This window comes from Triturus cristatus, chromosome 10, assembly GCF_964204655.1.
Source record: "Triturus cristatus chromosome 10, aTriCri1.1, whole genome shotgun sequence".
Lineage (NCBI taxonomy): Eukaryota > Metazoa > Chordata > Amphibia > Caudata > Salamandridae > Triturus > Triturus cristatus.
In genome coordinates, this window is record NC_140593.1 from 856,232,770 (window position 1) to 856,246,489 (window position 13,720).

Below are 13,720 nucleotides of genomic sequence, written 5' to 3' on the forward strand. Positions count from 1 at the left end.
TTTTCCTACACTGATGGTCCACCCCAGAAAAGCAGTTGCAAAGAAGTCCGGCACTGAAATTCTATACGCCAAAAGTGGGAAATAGCGTAGAGGGAAAGGAACTTTCTCACCATACACGGCGTCTTATAGCATTGAAAAGAAGAAATGGCCCTATATAATAAGAAGCCTAAAAATAATTCCACAGCATGGGCTCGTCCGGGATTTGAATCCGGGACCTCTCGCACCCGAAGCGAGAATCATACCCCTAGACCAACGAGCCTGATTACCCAGTTGGCATTTTAAGCAATTTCTGATGCGTCTTTCAGAAACAAAGCAGGGCTATTTGGCTGCTCTCTCTCTATGTGAACCACAAAAAGTCATGTTTTCTCTCAAGGTGTTGTTTTTTTCACTCTTGCAAGGAAGGGATCAGTCGATATCCTAGCTGCCAGAGAGCAGAAAAAAGGCGCTGATGAGAACTGTGGCACTTTCTGGCACTTGTACTCCTCTGCAAGTCCTGGACACTTGCCCCATAGACTTCCACCCCAGATGCAAGGGAGGGCCTGCCAATTCTTGCTCCTAAGACAGAGGCATTTGATTCTTGGATTCAAACACGCTCACTCAGCGCTCGATCAGGCTCGATCAGGCGAGATTTATATGAGTGGCTCGCAGGACTGAAACACTAACCTGGGAGCCCCAGGGTGGCTGAATTCCCAGGATGGCCATTTTTGGGCAAGTCACCTCCTTTCCTCCTGCCTCAATCTAGAATTGGCTGCAAATCACAAGATAGAGTTCAATGTCCGTGTGTACTGCCTACTCCCAGATACCTCTCTGTCTTCCTTATGTAAATTAAAATTCGCAAGGGGGGACCAATGACAATCTGCTCCTCCCACATAACCAAGAAGCCCTGTTGAACATGTCTGCCTGTGTTGTTGCAGGGACAGTGCCTTCTCCGCCCAAAAGGTGGCAGGAGAGCCTCACAACAAAGATGGGATCAACTGCTTAATGAGAAACCAGCACGGCAGTTTGTGTGATGGAGTGCAAATTTAACGGAAGGTGTGCCTGAGGTGTCCCTTCCAGGAATACATGGAATTGTGATTGAGGGCCCAGCCTGATCGTTGGTGGATTTCTCGTCATATGTTACAGGTCCGTGCAAAGATTGTGGTGTGTGGGGAATGCACTGCAAAAAACAGGACGATTTAAGGGTGTAAAAGAAACCTGTCAGAAGTGGGATTTGAACCCACGCCTCCATGAGGAGACCAGAAGTCTCAGTTGCACTGAAGATCAAGCTCTCTTGAGTCTGGCGCCTTAGACCACTCGGCCATCCTGACAGCCCTGGGTGTGCACAGATCTGACTCTTCTGACTGCACCTGCCAATGTTTGCACTTACAACGTTCACAGCAATGTCACAAGTGTAAAGACCCCACAATACAACATGGCATGACAAAAAAAAGCTAGGCACAAGAGCGACCACTGATGGATGCGGATTACTTTGTTTCGTCTTGCAAAAGTAAAGGAAGTTTCCCATGGCTCGCTGGGTTCAAGGACCGCCTCTTCTTAAGCTTGCATTGAGATAATAAGGTTTTAGAGGGTGCACATAAAAGCAGCTCATGCACAGTGTTTCTGCCCGGTCTCGAACCGGGGACCTTTCGCGTGTTAGGCGAACGTGATGACCACTACACTACAGAAACTCACTTGCTGTGTTTTACTGTTAGAGCAAGGTTCCTCTCAAGGGTTCTCTCTACTTCTATTCTGCTGTATCAGCAGCCACTCAGAAAGCGAGGAGCAAGTGTGAAAACTGCAGAGATATCAGCCAACATACTTGCAATTAGACGTATTAAAAATTGACTTATGCAGGCATCGACAGACAAATATCTGATGCCTAAATGCCAGCAAGTACAGCTTGGGAAAGCATCACCTGGGACACACAGAGACTAAGCATGAAGGCAGAAAAAGCATGGTGATCCATGTTTCTTATGAGGTTCAAAATATTTTGTGCAACAATGCGGCGAGTGTAATGAGAAATAGTCAGGCATTGTGAGTTTTGAGTAGGATTCGTATGTATACCTCTGAAAAAGGGCTCGTCAGGGATTTGAACCCGGGACCTCTCGCACCCTAAGCGAGAATCATACCCCTAGACCAACGAGCCGAGGCACACAAGAGTCGCCTTTCGCACCGGCTCCGGGGATTAGTGGCAGCGAGTTAGTGAATGCTTCACCCAAAGCAAGCAACTGCACATGCTGCTCTCTTCTGCAATATGGTTGCTGTCTTTTCCATGGCCGTCATCGAACAAGAAATGAAAATGCCTCTATCCTTCAGACATTTTGTTTGTTCTAGGTGTATGCTCTCGGTGAGGTCAATAAAACCATTTCTGCTCTCATGCCTTGCTTTCATGAAGTAGGCCCAACCTTCAGTACACAAGGACGTGCAAACGAATAGCGCAAACTATCGTCACTTCTCTTTTTGAGCTGTCACTGATACCCCTGGAGCACAGTACGTCACGCTGGTGAGGGATAGACAGCTTCCATTATCTCAGCTTTCCTATAAATTGAGAGAGTAAATGCAAACTGTGTGAAAAACAGAAAGCTGCTGTTTCTGCCCGGTCTCGAACCAGGGACCTTTCGCGTGTAAAGCGAACGTGATAACCACTACACTACAGAAACAGACACGCTAGCAGGAATCTTCTTGGCATGTAGTGGGCTGGAATGCACAGACCAAGGGCCAATGACCATGAAGCTCAAAGTTGGACCCTCCTTACCCGATCTCTTTCTTTGGAAGAAAGGAACGAGGACCCCTTTTATTCCAAAAGGCGATTTTAAAACCATACCTGAAACCACACTAGAAAAACACTTTGCATTTAATTTTCCTACACTGATGGTCCACCCCAGAAAAGCAGTTGCAAAGAAGTCCGGCACTGAAATTCTATACGCCAAAAGTGGGAAATAGCGTAGAGGGAAAGGAACTTTCTCACCATACACGGCGTCTTATAGCATTGAAAAGAAGAAATGGCCCTATATAATAAGCAGCCTAAAAATAATTCCACAGCATGGGCTCGTCCGGGATTTGAACCCGGGACCTCTCGCACCCGAAGCGAGAATCATACCCTTAGACCAACGAGCCTGATTCCCCAGTCGGCATTTTAAGCAATTTCTGATGCGTCTTTCAGAAACAAAGCAGGGCTATTTGGCTGCTCTCTCTCTATGTGAACCACAAAAAGTCATGTTTTCTCTCAAGGTGTTGTTTTTTTCACTCTTGCAAGGAAGGGATCAGTCGATATCCTAGCTGCCAGAGAGCAGAAAAAAGGCGCTGATGAGAACTGCAGGCACTTTCTGGCACTTGTACTCCTCTGCAAGTCCTGGACACTTGCCCCATAGACTTCCACCCCAGATGCAAGGGAGGGCCTGCCAATTCTTGCTCCTAAGACAGAGGCATTTGATTCTTGGATTCAAACACGCTCACTCAGCGCTCGATCAGGCTCGATCAGGCGAGATTTATATGAGTGGCTCGCAGGACTGAAACACTAACCTGGGAGCCCCAGGGTGGCTGAATTTCCAGGATGGCCATTTTTGGGCAAGTCACCTCCTTTCCTCCTGCCTCAATCTAGAATTGGCTGCAAATCACAAGATAGAGTTCAATGTCCGTGTGTACTGCCTACTCCCAGATACCTCTCTGTCTTCCTTATGTAAATTAAAATTCGCAAGGGGGGACCAATGACAATCTGCTCCTCCCACATAACCAGGAAGCCCTGTTGAACATGTCTGCCTGTGTTGTTGCAGGGACAGTGCCTTCTCCGCCCAAAAGGTGGCAGGAGAGCCTAACAACAAAGATGGGATCAACTGCTTAATGAGAAACCAGCACGGCAGTTTGTGTGATGGAGTGCAAATTTAACTGAAGGTGTGCCTGAGGTGTCCCTTCCAGGAATACATGGAATTGTGATTGAGGGCCCAGCCTGATCGTTGGTGGATTTCTCGTCATATGTTACAGGTCCGTGCAAAGATTGTGGTGTGTGGGGAATGCACTGCAAAAAACAGGACGATTTAAGGGTGTAAAAGAAACCTGTCAGAAGTGGGATTTGAACCCACGCCTCCATGAGGAGACCAGAAGTCTCAGTTGCACTGAAGATCAAGCTCTCTTGAGTCTGGCGCCTTAGACCACTCGGCCATCCTGACAGCCCTGGGTGTGTACAGATCTGACTCTTCTGACTGCACCTGCCAATGTTTGCACTTACAACGTTCACAGCAATGTCACAAGTGTAAAGACCCCACAATACAACATGGCATGACAAAAAAAAAGCTAGGCACAAGAGCGACCACTGATGGATGCGGATTACTTTGTTTCGTCTTGCAAAAGTAAAGGAAGTTTCCCATGGCTCTCTGGGTTCAAGGACCGCCTCTTCTTAAGCTTGCATTGAGATAATAAGGTTTTAGAGGGTACACATAAAAGCAACTCATGCACAGTGTTTCTGCCCGGTCTCGAACCGGGGACCTTTCGCGTGTTAGGCGAACGTGATGACCACTACACTACAGAAACTCACTTGCTGTGTTTTACTGTTAGAGCAAGGTTCCTCTCAAGGGTTCTCTCTACTTCTATTCTGCTGTATCAGCAGCCACTCAGAAAGCGAGGAGCAAGTGTGAAAACTGCAGAGATATCAGCCAACATACTTGCAATTAGACGTATTAAAAATTGACTTATGCAGGCATCGACAGACAAATATCTGATGCCTTAATGCCAGCAAGTACAGCTTGGGAAAGCATCACCTGGGACACACAGAGACTAAGCATGAAGGCAGAAAAAGCATGGTGATCCATGTTTCTTATGAGGTTCAAAATATTTTGTGCAACAATGCGGCGAGTGTAATGAGAAATAGTCAGGCATTGTGAGTTTTGAGTAGGATTCGTATGTATACCTCTGAAAAAGGGCTCGTCAGGGATTTGAACCCGGGACCTCTCGCACCCTAAGCGAGAATCATACCCCTAGACCAACGAGCCGAGGCACACAAGAGTCGCCTTTCGCACCGGCTCCGGGGATTATTGGCAGCGAGTTAGTGAATGCTTCACCCAAAGCAAGCAACTGCACATGCTGCTCTCTTCTGCAATATGGTTGCTGTCTTTTCCATGGCCGTCATCGAACAAGAAATGAAAATGCCTCTATCCTTCAGACATTTTGTTTGTTCTAGGTGTATGCTCTCGGTGAGGTCAATAAAACCATTTCTGCTCTCATGCCTTGCTTTCATGAAGTAGGCCCAACCTTCAGTACACAAGGACGTGCAAACGAATAGCGCAAACTATCGTCACTTCTCTTTTTGAGCTGTCACTGATACCCCTGGAGCACAGTACGTCACGCTGGTGAGGGATAGACAGCTTCCATTATCTCAGCTTTCCTATAAATTGAGAGAGTAAATGCAAACTGTGTGAAAAACAGAAAGTTGCTGTTTCTGCCCGGTCTCGAACCAGGGACCTTTCGCGTGTAAAGCGAACGTGATAACCACTACACTACAGAAACAGACACGCTTGCAGGAATCTTCTTGGCATGTAGAGGGCTGGAATGCACAGACCAAGGGCCAATGTCCATGAAGCTCAAAGTTGGACCCTCCTTACCCGATCTCTTTCTTTGGAAGAAAGGAACGAGGACCCCTTTTATTCCAAAAGGCGATTTTAAAACCATACCTGAAACCACACTAGAAAAACACTTTGCATTTAATTTTCCTACACTGATGGTCCACCCCAGAAAAGCAGTTGCAAAGAAGTCCGGCACTGAAATTCGATACGCCAAAAGTGGGAAATAGCGTAGAGGGAAAGGAACTTTCTCACCATACACGGCGTCTTATAGCATTGAAAAGAAGAAATGGCCCTATATAATAAGAAGCCTAAAAATAATTCCACAGCATGGGCTCGTCCAGGATTTGAATCCGGGACCTCTCGCACCCGAAGCGAGAATCATACCCCTAGACCAACGAGCCTGATTACCCAGTTGGCATTTTAAGCAATTTCTGATGCGTCTTTCAGAAACAAAGCAGGGCTATTTGGCTGCTCTCTCTCTATGTGAACCACAAAAAGTCATGTTTTCTCTCAAGGTGTTGTTTTTTTCACTCTTGCAAGGAAGGGATCAGTCGATATCCTAGATGCCAGAGAGCAGAAAAAAGGCGCTGATGAGAACTGTGGCACTTTCTGGCACTTGTACTCCTCTGCAAGTCCTGGACACTTGCCCCATAGACTTCCACCCCAGATGCAAGGGAGGGCCTGCCAATTCTTGCTCCTAAGACAGAGGCATTTGATTCTTGGATTCAAACACGCTCACTCAGCGCTCGATCAGGCGAGATTTATATGAGTGGCTCGCAGGACTGAAACACTAACCTGGGAGCCCCAGGGTGGCTGAATTCCCAGGATGGCCATTTTTGGGCAAGTCACCTCCTTTCCTCCTGCCTCAATCTAGAATTGGCTGCAAATCACAAGATAGAGTTCAATGTCCGTGTGTACTGCCTACTCCCAGATACCTCTCTGTCTTCCTTATGTAAATTAAAATTCGCAAGGGGGGACCAATGACAATCTGCTCCTCCCACATAACCAAGAAGCCCTGTTGAACATGTCTGCCTGTGTTGTTGCAGGGACAGTGCCTTCTCCGCCCAAAAGGTGGCAGGAGAGCCTCACAACAAAGATGGGATCAACTGCTTAATGAGAAACCAGCACGGCAGTTTGTGTGATGGAGTGCAAATTTAACGGAAGGTGTGCCTGAGGTGTCCCTTCCAGGAATACATGGAATTGTGATTGAGGGCCCAGCCTGATCGTTGGTGGATTTCTCGTCATATGTTACAGGTCCGTGCAAAGATTGTGGTGTGTGGGGAATGCACTGCAAAAAACAGGACGATTTAAGGGTGTAAAAGAAACCTGTCAGAAGTGGGATTTGAACCCACGCCTCCATGAGGAGACCAGAAGTCTCAGTTGCACTGAAGATCAAGCTCTCTTGAGTCTGGCGCCTTAGACCACTCGGCCATCCTGACAGCCCTGGGTGTGCACAGATCTGACTCTTCTGACTGCACCTGCCAATGTTTGCACTTACAACGTTCACAGCAATGTCACAAGTGTAAAGACCCCACAATACAACATGGCATGACAAAAAAAAGCTAGGCACAAGAGCGACCACTGATGGATGCGGATTACTTTGTTTCGTCTTGCAAAAGTAAAGGAAGTTTCCCATGGCTCTCTGGGTTCAAGGACCGCCTCTTCTTAAGCTTGCATTGAGATAATAAGGTTTTAGAGGGTGCACATAAAAGCAGCTCATGCACAGTGTTTCTGCCCGGTCTCGAACCGGGGACCTTTCGCGTGTTAGGCGAACGTGATGACCACTACACTACAGAAACTCACTTGCTGTGTTTTACTGTTAGAGCAAGGTTCCTCTCAAGGGTTCTCTCTACTTCTATTCTGCTGTATCAGCAGCCACTCAGAAAGCGAGGAGCAAGTGTGAAAACTGCAGAGATATCAGCCAACATACTTGCAATTAGACGTATTAAAAATTGACTTATGCAGGCATCGACAGACAAATATCTGATGCCTAAATGCCAGCAAGTACAGCTTGGGAAAGCATCACCTGGGACACACAGAGACTAAGCATGAAGGCAGAAAAAGCATGGTGATCCATGTTTCTTATGAGGTTCAAAATATTTTGTGCAACAATGCGGCGAGTGTAATGAGAAATAGTCAGGCATTGTGAGTTTTGAGTAGGATTCGTATGTATACCTCTGAAAAAGGGCTCGTCAGGGATTTGAACCCGGGACCTCTCGCACCCTAAGCGAGAATCATACCCCTAGACCAACGAGCCGAGGCACACAAGAGTCGCCTTTCGCACCGGCTCCGGGGATTATTGGCAGCGAGTTAGTGAATGCTTCACCCAAAGCAAGCAACTGCACATGCTGCTCTCTTCTGCAATATGGTTGCTGTCTTTTCCATGGCCGTCATCGAACAAGAAATGAAAATGCCTCTATCCTTCAGACATTTTGTTTGTTCTAGGTGTATGCTCTCGGTGAGGTCAATAAAACCATTTCTGCTCTCATGCCTTGCTTTCATGAAGTAGGCCCAACCTTCAGTACACAAGGACGTGCAAACGAATAGCGCAAACTATCGTCACTTCTCTTTTTGAGCTGTCACTGATACCCCTGGAGCACAGTACGTCACGCTCGTGAGGGATAGACAGCTTCCATTATCTCAGCTTTCCTATAAATTGAGAGAGTAAATGCAAACTGTGTGAAAAACAGAAAGTTGCTGTTTCTGCCCGGTCTCGAACCAGGGACCTTTCGCGTGTAAAGCGAACGTGATAACCACTACACTACAGAAACAGACACGCTTGCAGGAATCTTCTTGGCATGTAGAGGGCTGGAATGCACAGACCAAGGGCCAATGTCCATGAAGCTCAAAGTTGGACCCTCCTTACCCGATCTCTTTCTTTGGAAGAAAGGAACGAGGACCCCTTTTATTCCAAAAGGCGATTTTAAAACCATACCTGAAACCACACTAGAAAAACACTTTGCATTTAATTTTCCTACACTGATGGTCCACCCCAGAAAAGCAGTTGCAAAGAAGTCCGGCACTGAAATTCGATACGCCAAAAGTGGGAAATAGCGTAGAGGGAAAGGAACTTTCTCACCATACACGGCGTCTTATAGCATTGAAAAGAAGAAATGGCCCTATATAATAAGAAGCCTAAAAATAATTCCACAGCATGGGCTCGTCCAGGATTTGAATCCGGGACCTCTCGCACCCGAAGCGAGAATCATACCCCTAGACCAACGAGCCTGATTACCCAGTTGGCATTTTAAGCAATTTCTGATGCGTCTTTCAGAAACAAAGCAGGGCTATTTGGCTGCTCTCTCTCTATGTGAACCACAAAAAGTCATGTTTTCTCTCAAGGTGTTGTTTTTTTCACTCTTGCAAGGAAGGGATCAGTCGATATCCTAGATGCCAGAGAGCAGAAAAAAGGCGCTGATGAGAACTGTGGCACTTTCTGGCACTTGTACTCCTCTGCAAGTCCTGGACACTTGCCCCATAGACTTCCACCCCAGATGCAAGGGAGGGCCTGCCAATTCTTGCTCCTAAGACAGAGGCATTTGATTCTTGGATTCAAACACGCTCACTCAGCGCTCGATCAGGCGAGATTTATATGAGTGGCTCGCAGGACTGAAACACTAACCTGGGAGCCCCAGGGTGGCTGAATTCCCAGGATGGCCATTTTTGGGCAAGTCACCTCCTTTCCTCCTGCCTCAATCTAGAATTGGCTGCAAATCACAAGATAGAGTTCAATGTCCGTGTGTACTGCCTACTCCCAGATACCTCTCTGTCTTCCTTATGTAAATTAAAATTCGCAAGGGGGGACCAATGACAATCTGCTCCTCCCACATAACCAAGAAGCCCTGTTGAACATGTCTGCCTGTGTTGTTGCAGGGACAGTGCCTTCTCCGCCCAAAAGGTGGCAGGAGAGCCTCACAACAAAGATGGGATCAACTGCTTAATGAGAAACCAGCACGGCAGTTTGTGTGATGGAGTGCAAATTTAACGGAAGGTGTGCCTGAGGTGTCCCTTCCAGGAATACATGGAATTGTGATTGAGGGCCCAGCCTGATCGTTGGTGGATTTCTCGTCATATGTTACAGGTCCGTGCAAAGATTGTGGTGTGTGGGGAATGCACTGCAAAAAACAGGACGATTTAAGGGTGTAAAAGAAACCTGTCAGAAGTGGGATTTGAACCCACGCCTCCATGAGGAGACCAGAAGTCTCAGTTGCACTGAAGATCAAGCTCTCTTGAGTCTGGCGCCTTAGACCACTCGGCCATCCTGACAGCCCTGGGTGTGCACAGATCTGACTCTTCTGACTGCACCTGCCAATGTTTGCACTTACAACGTTCACAGCAATGTCACAAGTGTAAAGACCCCACAATACAACATGGCATGACAAAAAAAAGCTAGGCACAAGAGCGACCACTGATGGATGCGGATTACTTTGTTTCGTCTTGCAAAAGTAAAGGAAGTTTCCCATGGCTCTCTGGGTTCAAGGACCGCCTCTTCTTAAGCTTGCATTGAGATAATAAGGTTTTAGAGGGTGCACATAAAAGCAGCTCATGCACAGTGTTTCTGCCCGGTCTCGAACCGGGGACCTTTCGCGTGTTAGGCGAACGTGATGACCACTACACTACAGAAACTCACTTGCTGTGTTTTACTGTTAGAGCAAGGTTCCTCTCAAGGGTTCTCTCTACTTCTATTCTGCTGTATCAGCAGCCACTCAGAAAGCGAGGAGCAAGTGTGAAAACTGCAGAGATATCAGCCAACATACTTGCAATTAGACGTATTAAAAATTGACTTATGCAGGCATCGACAGACAAATATCTGATGCCTAAATGCCAGCAAGTACAGCTTGGGAAAGCATCACCTGGGACACACAGAGACTAAGCATGAAGGCAGAAAAAGCATGGTGATCCATGTTTCTTATGAGGTTCAAAATATTTTGTGCAACAATGCGGCGAGTGTAATGAGAAATAGTCAGGCATTGTGAGTTTTGAGTAGGATTCGTATGTATACCTCTGAAAAAGGGCTCGTCAGGGATTTGAACCCGGGACCTCTCGCACCCTAAGCGAGAATCATACCCCTAGACCAACGAGCCGAGGTACACAAGAGTCGCCTTTCGCACCGGCTCCGGGGATTATTGGCAGCGAGTTAGTGAATGCTTCACCCAAAGCAAGCAACTGCACATGCTGCTCTCTTCTGCAATATGGTTGCTGTCTTTTCCATGGCCGTCATCGAACAAGAAATGAAAATGCCTCTATCCTTCAGACATTTTGTTTGTTCTAGGTGTATGCTCTCGGTGAGGTCAATAAAACCATTTCTGCTCTCATGCCTTGCTTTCATGAAGTAGGCCCAACCTTCAGTACACAAGGACGTGCAAACGAATAGCGCAAACTATCGTCACTTCTCTTTTTGAGCTGTCACTGATACCCCTGGAGCACAGTACGTCACGCTGGTGAGGGATAGACAGCTTCCATTATCTCAGCTTTCCTATAAATTGAGAGAGTAAATGCAAACTGTGTGAAAAACAGAAAGTTGCTGTTTCTGCCCGGTCTCGAACCAGGGACCTTTCGCGTGTAAAGCGAACGTGATAACCACTACACTACAGAAACAGACACGCTTGCAGGAATCTTCTTGGCATGTAGTGGGCTGGAATGCACAGACCAAGGGCCAATGTCCATGAAGCTCAAAGTTGGACCCTCCTTACCCGATCTCTTTCTTTGGAAGAAAGGAACGAGGACCCCTTTTATTCCAAAAGGCGATTTTAAAACCATACCTGAAACCACACTAGAAAAACACTTTGCATTTAATTTTCCTACACTGATGGTCCACCCCAGAAAAGCAGTTGCAAAGAAGTCCGGCACTGAAATTCTATACGCCAAAAGTGGGAAATAGCGTAGAGGGAAAGGAACTTTCTCACCATACACGGCGTCTTATAGCATTGAAAAGAAGAAATGGCCCTATATAATAAGAAGCCTAAAAATAATTCCACAGCATGGGCTCATCCGGGATTTGAATCCGGGACCTCTCGCACCCGAAGCGAGAATCATACCCCTAGACCAACGAGCCTGATTACCCAGTTGGCATTTTAAGCAATTTCTGATGCGTCTTTCAGAAACAAAGCAGGGCTATTTGGCTGCTCTCTCTCTATGTGAACCACAAAAAGTCATGTTTTCTCTCAAGGTGTTGTTTTTTTCACTCTTGCAAGGAAGGGATCAGTCGATATCCTAGCTGCCAGAGAGCAGAAAAAAGGCGCTGATGAGAACTGTGGCACTTTCTGGCACTTGTACTCCTCTGCAAGTCCTGGACACTTGCCCCATAGACTTCCACCCCAGATGCAAGGGAGGGCCTGCCAATTCTTGCTCCTAAGACAGAGGCATTTGATTCTAGGATTCAAACACGCTCACTCAGCGCTCGATCAGGCTCGATCAGGCGAGATTTATATGAGTGGCTCGCAGGACTGAAACACTAACCTGGGAGCCCCAGGGTGGCTGAATTCCCAGGATGGCCATTTTTGGGCAAGTCACCTCCTTTCCTCCTGCCTCAATCTAGAATTGGCTGCAAATCACAAGATAGAGTTCAATGTCCGTGTGTACTGCCTACTCCCAGATACCTCTCTGTCTTCCTTATGTAAATTAAAATTCGCAAGGGGGGACCAATGACAATCTGCTCCTCCCACATAACCAAGAAGCCCTGTTGAACATGTCTGCCTGTGTTGTTGCAGGGACAGTGCCTTCTCCGCCCAAAAGGTGGCAGGAGAGCCTCACAACAAAGATGGGATCAACTGCTTAATGAGAAACCAGCACGGCAGTTTGTGTGATGGAGTGCAAATTTAACGGAAGGTGTGCCTGAGGTGTCCCTTCCAGGAATACATGGAATTGTGATTGAGGGCCCAGCCTGATCGTTGGTGGATTTCTCGTCATATGTTACAGGTCCGTGCAAAGATTGTGGTGTGTGGGGAATGCACTGCAAAAAACAGGACGATTTAAGGGTGTAAAAGAAACCTGTCAGAAGTGGGATTTGAACCCACGCCTCCATGAGGAGACCAGAAGTCTCAGTTGCACTGAAGATCAAGCTCTCTTGAGTCTGGCGCCTTAGACCACTCGGCCATCCTGACAGCCCTGGGTGTGCACAGATCTGACTCTTCTGACTGCACCTGCCAATGTTTGCACTTACAACGTTCACAGCAATGTCACAAGTGTAAAGACCCCACAATACAACATGGCATGACAAAAAAAAGCTAGGCACAAGAGCGACCACTGATGGATGCGGATTACTTTGTTTCGTCTTGCAAAAGTAAAGGAAGTTTCCCATGGCTCGCTGGGTTCAAGGACCGCCTCTTCTTAAGCTTGCATTGAGATAATAAGGTTTTAGAGGGTGCACATAAAAGCAGCTCATGCACAGTGTTTCTGCCCGGTCTCGAACCGGGGACCTTTCGCGTGTTAGGCGAACGTGATGACCACTACACTACAGAAACTCACTTGCTGTGTTTTACTGTTAGAGCAAGGTTCCTCTCAAGGGTTCTCTCTACTTCTATTCTGCTGTATCAGCAGCCACTCAGAAAGCGAGGAGCAAGTGTGAAAACTGCAGAGATATCAGCCAACATACTTGCAATTAGACGTATTAAAAATTGACTTATGCAGGCATCGACAGACAAATATCTGATGCCTAAATGCCAGCAAGTACAGCTTGGGAAAGCATCACCTGGGACACACAGAGACTAAGCATGAAGGCAGAAAAAGCATGGTGATCCATGTTTCTTATGAGGTTCAAAATATTTTGTGCAACAATGCGGCGAGTGTAATGAGAAATAGTCAGGCATTGTGAGTTTTGAGTAGGATTCGTATGTATACCTCTGAAAAAGGGCTCGTCAGGGATTTGAACCCGGGACCTCTCGCACCCTAAGCGAGAATCATACCCCTAGACCAACGAGCCGAGGCACACAAGAGTCGCCTTTCGCACCGGCTCCGGGGATTAGTGGCAGCGAGTTAGTGAATGCTTCACCCAAAGCAAGCAACTGCACATGCTGCTCTCTTCTGCAATATGGTTGCTGTCTTTTCCATGGCCGTCATCGAACAAGAAATGAAAATGCCTCTATCCTTCAGACATTTTGTTTGTTCTAGGTGTATGCTCTCGGTGAGGTCAATAAAACCATTTCTGCTCTCATGCCTTGCTTTCATGAAGTAGGCTCAACCTTCAG

At 47.0% G+C, this 13,720-nt stretch overlaps 15 non-coding genes across 15 annotated transcripts; all 15 read right to left on the reverse strand.

The window, feature by feature from the left end:
* Nucleotides 1-1,195: 1,195 nt before the first annotated feature.
* Nucleotides 1,196-1,307, reverse strand: TRNAL-CAA (transfer RNA leucine (anticodon CAA)). Its single transcript has 2 exons — nt 1,270-1,307; nt 1,196-1,241 (listed from the first exon to the last, which is right to left on the reverse strand). It is a non-coding gene; the product is annotated as a tRNA-Leu (tRNA).
* Nucleotides 1,308-1,594: 287 nt separating this feature from the next.
* On the reverse strand, nt 1,595-1,667 carry TRNAV-AAC (transfer RNA valine (anticodon AAC)). Its single transcript has one exon. It is a non-coding gene; the product is annotated as a tRNA-Val (tRNA).
* Nucleotides 1,668-2,566: 899 nt separating this feature from the next.
* Nucleotides 2,567-2,639, reverse strand: TRNAV-UAC (transfer RNA valine (anticodon UAC)). Its single transcript has one exon. It is a non-coding gene; the product is annotated as a tRNA-Val (tRNA).
* Nucleotides 2,640-3,024: 385 nt separating this feature from the next.
* TRNAP-CGG (transfer RNA proline (anticodon CGG)) lies at nt 3,025-3,096 on the reverse strand. The gene has a single exon. It is a non-coding gene; the product is annotated as a tRNA-Pro (tRNA).
* Nucleotides 3,097-4,033: 937 nt separating this feature from the next.
* On the reverse strand, nt 4,034-4,145 carry TRNAL-CAA (transfer RNA leucine (anticodon CAA)). Its single transcript has 2 exons — nt 4,108-4,145; nt 4,034-4,079 (listed from the first exon to the last, which is right to left on the reverse strand). It is a non-coding gene; the product is annotated as a tRNA-Leu (tRNA).
* A 288-nt stretch (nt 4,146-4,433) lies between these two features.
* On the reverse strand, nt 4,434-4,506 carry TRNAV-AAC (transfer RNA valine (anticodon AAC)). The gene has a single exon. It is a non-coding gene; the product is annotated as a tRNA-Val (tRNA).
* Nucleotides 4,507-5,405: 899 nt separating this feature from the next.
* On the reverse strand, nt 5,406-5,478 carry TRNAV-UAC (transfer RNA valine (anticodon UAC)). The gene has a single exon. It is a non-coding gene; the product is annotated as a tRNA-Val (tRNA).
* A 1,383-nt stretch (nt 5,479-6,861) lies between these two features.
* On the reverse strand, nt 6,862-6,973 carry TRNAL-CAA (transfer RNA leucine (anticodon CAA)). Its single transcript has 2 exons — nt 6,936-6,973; nt 6,862-6,907 (listed from the first exon to the last, which is right to left on the reverse strand). It is a non-coding gene; the product is annotated as a tRNA-Leu (tRNA).
* Nucleotides 6,974-7,260: 287 nt separating this feature from the next.
* Nucleotides 7,261-7,333, reverse strand: TRNAV-AAC (transfer RNA valine (anticodon AAC)). Its single transcript has one exon. It is a non-coding gene; the product is annotated as a tRNA-Val (tRNA).
* An 899-nt stretch (nt 7,334-8,232) lies between these two features.
* On the reverse strand, nt 8,233-8,305 carry TRNAV-UAC (transfer RNA valine (anticodon UAC)). Its single transcript has one exon. It is a non-coding gene; the product is annotated as a tRNA-Val (tRNA).
* Nucleotides 8,306-9,688: 1,383 nt separating this feature from the next.
* Nucleotides 9,689-9,800, reverse strand: TRNAL-CAA (transfer RNA leucine (anticodon CAA)). The gene is made up of 2 exons: nt 9,763-9,800; nt 9,689-9,734 (listed from the first exon to the last, which is right to left on the reverse strand). It is a non-coding gene; the product is annotated as a tRNA-Leu (tRNA).
* A 287-nt stretch (nt 9,801-10,087) lies between these two features.
* TRNAV-AAC (transfer RNA valine (anticodon AAC)) lies at nt 10,088-10,160 on the reverse strand. Its single transcript has one exon. It is a non-coding gene; the product is annotated as a tRNA-Val (tRNA).
* Nucleotides 10,161-11,059: 899 nt separating this feature from the next.
* TRNAV-UAC (transfer RNA valine (anticodon UAC)) lies at nt 11,060-11,132 on the reverse strand. Its single transcript has one exon. It is a non-coding gene; the product is annotated as a tRNA-Val (tRNA).
* Nucleotides 11,133-12,525: 1,393 nt separating this feature from the next.
* On the reverse strand, nt 12,526-12,637 carry TRNAL-CAA (transfer RNA leucine (anticodon CAA)). Its single transcript has 2 exons — nt 12,600-12,637; nt 12,526-12,571 (listed from the first exon to the last, which is right to left on the reverse strand). It is a non-coding gene; the product is annotated as a tRNA-Leu (tRNA).
* Nucleotides 12,638-12,924: 287 nt separating this feature from the next.
* Nucleotides 12,925-12,997, reverse strand: TRNAV-AAC (transfer RNA valine (anticodon AAC)). The gene has a single exon. It is a non-coding gene; the product is annotated as a tRNA-Val (tRNA).
* Nucleotides 12,998-13,720: the final 723 nt, after the last annotated feature.